Source organism: Taudactylus pleione, unplaced genomic scaffold (genome assembly GCF_031769625.1).
Source record: "Taudactylus pleione unplaced genomic scaffold, aTauple2 ptg000593l, whole genome shotgun sequence".
NCBI classification, from domain to species: Eukaryota; Metazoa; Chordata; class Amphibia; order Anura; family Myobatrachidae; genus Taudactylus; species Taudactylus pleione.
In genome coordinates, this window is record NW_028284995.1 from 50,259 (window position 1) to 53,271 (window position 3,013).

General features: G+C 31.8%; 1 non-coding gene across 1 annotated transcript; it reads left to right on the forward strand.

Moving 5' to 3' along the window:
- The first annotated feature begins 2,314 nt into the window (after positions 1 to 2,314).
- TRNAF-GAA (transfer RNA phenylalanine (anticodon GAA)) lies at positions 2,315 to 2,387 on the forward strand. The gene has a single exon. It is a non-coding gene; the product is annotated as a tRNA-Phe (tRNA).
- The last annotated feature ends 626 nt before the right edge of the window (positions 2,388 to 3,013 follow it).

A 3,013-nucleotide genomic window follows, 5' to 3' on the forward strand; every position in this document is an offset into this window, starting at 1 on the left:
ATTTAAACAACATCATTTCTTAACATAGTTGAGTATTCAGTAGTAACTTCTAAATGATGAGAATGTTTAGTTAACAACACGGTGCATAAATACAGCTTAAATATAGTTTTCATGTTGTAAGTCACGCTACTCTAACTATTATGAAAATTTGAAGTAATCTAACAATGCTTCCTGACCACAATTTGTTAAAACTTTTACTTAAATGTATGATTAAGGGTTTGTAATGGATATATTTACAGTATAAAACACATATTTTCTTTTCATTTCATGCAATCATGATGACAGAAAAATATTGATACTAAACCTTGTGTAACCATGCAAACATAGCTCAGTTGAGGTCTTAGTGACTTTTGCCATACACAGACTTTGCCAAAATAGCTCAGTTGGGAGAGCGTTAGACTGAAGATCTAAAGGTCCCGGGTTTCAGCATGTTTGAGTACCTTTTTTCTTCTTTCCTTGAGCAGTTATCAGTTTTTAAGTATTTCAAATGTAAACAACATCATTTCTTAACATAGTTGAGTATTCAGTGGGAACTTCTAAATGATGAGAATGTTTATTTAACAACACGGTGCATAAATACAGCTTAAATATTGTTTTCATGATGTCCATCATGCTACGCTATTATGAAAATTTGAAATAAACTAACTGCTTTCTGACCACAATTTGTTAAAACTTTTACTTAAATGTATGATTAAGGGTTTGTAATGGATATATTTACAGTATAAAACACATCTTTTCTCTTCATTTCATGCAATCATGATGACAGAAAAATATTGATACTTAACCTTGTGTAACCATGCAAACATAGCTCAGTTGAGGTCTTAGTGACTTTTGCCATTCACATACCTTGCTGAAATAGCACAGTTGGGAGAGCGTTAGACTGAAGATCTAAAGGTCCCTTGTTCAATCCCGGGTTTCGTCATGTTTGCGTGCATTTTTCTTTTTTCCTTGAGTAGTGATCAGAATTTAATTATTTCAAATTTAAACAACATCATTTCTTAACATAGTTGAGTATTCAGTAGTAACTTCTAAATGATGAGAATGTTTATTTAACATCACAGTGCATAAATACAGCTTAAATATTGTTTTCATGTTTTAAGTCACGCTACTCTAACTATTATGAAAATTTGAAGTAATCTAACAATGCTTCCTGACCACAATTTGTTAAAACTTTTACTTAAATGTATGATTAAGGGTTTGTAATGGATATATTTACAGTATAAAACACATATTTTCTTTTCATTTCATGCAATCATGCTGACAGAAAAATATTGATACTTAACCTTGTGTAACCATGCAAACATAGCTCAGTTGATGTCTTAGTGACTTTTGCCATACACAGACCTTGCCGAAATAGCTCAGTTGGGAGAGCGTTAGACTGAAGATCTAAAGGTCCCTGGTTTCGGCATGTTTGCGTGCCTTTTTCTTTTTTCCTTGAGTAGTGATCAGAATTTAATTATTTCAAATTTAAACAACATCATTTCTTAACATAGTTGAGTATTCAGTAGTAACTTCTAAATGATGAGAATGTTTATTTAACAACACGGTGCATAAATACAGCTTAAATATTGTTTTCATGTTTTAAGTCACGCTACTCTAACTATTATGAAAATTTGAAGTAATCTAACAATGCTTCCTGACCACAATTTGTTAAAACTTTTATTTAAATGTATGATTAAGGGTTTGTAATGGATATATTTACAGTATAAAACACATATTTTCTTTTCATTTCATGCAATCATGATGACAGAAAAATATTGATACTAAACCTTGTGTAACCATGCAAACATAGCTCAGTTGAGGTCTTAGTGACTTTTGCCATACACAGACTTTGCCAAAATAGCTCAGTTGGGAGAGCGTTAGACTGAAGATCTAAAGGTCCCGGGTTTCAGCATGTTTGAGTACCTTTTTTCTTCTTTCCTTGAGCAGTTATCAGTTTTTAAGTATTTCAAATGTAAACAACATCATTTCTTAACATAGTTGAGTATTCAGTGGTAACTTCTAAATGATGAGAATGTTTATTTAACAACACGGTGCATAAATACAGCTTAAATATTGTTTTCATGATGTCCATCATGCTACTCTATTATGAAAATTTGAAATAAACTAACAGCTTTCTGACCACAATTTGTTAAAACTTTTACTTAAATGTATGATTAAGGGTTTGTAATGGATATATTTACAGTATAAAACACATCTTTTCTCTTCATTTCATGCAATCATGATGACAGAAAAATATTGATACTTAACCTTGTGTAACCATGCAAACATAGCTCAGTTGAGGTCTTAGTGACTTTTGCCATGCACATACCTTGCCGAAATAGCTCAGTTGGGAGAGCGTTAGACTGAAGATCTAAAGGTCCCTGGTTCGATCCCGGGTTTCGGCATGTTTGAGTGCATTTTTCTTTTTTCCTTGAGTAGTGATCAGAATTTAATTATTTCAAATTTAAACAACATAATTTCTTAACATAGATGAGTATTCAGTAGTAACTTCTAAATGATGAGAATGTTTATTTAACAACAGGGTGCATAAATACAGCTTAAATATTGTTATCATGTTGTCCGTCATGCTACTCTATTATGAAAATTTGAAGAAAACTAACTGCTTCCTGACCACAATTTGTTAAAACTTTTACTTAAATGTATGATTAAGGGCTTGTAATTTATATATTTACAGTATAAAATACATCTTTTCTCTTCATTTCATGCAATCATGATGACAGAAAAATATTGATACTTAACCTTGTGTAACCATGCAAACATAGCTCAGTTGATGTCTTAGTGACTTTTGCCATACACAGACCTTGCCGAAATTGCTCAGTTGGGAGAGCGTTAGACTGAAGATCTAATGGTCCCTGGTTTCGGCATGTCTGAGTGCATTTTTCTTTTTTCCTTGAGTAGTGAACAGAATTTAATTATTTCAAATTTAAACAACATCATTTCTTAACATAGTTGAGTATTCAGTAGTAACTTCTAAATGATGAGAATGTTTAGTTAACAACACGGTGCATAA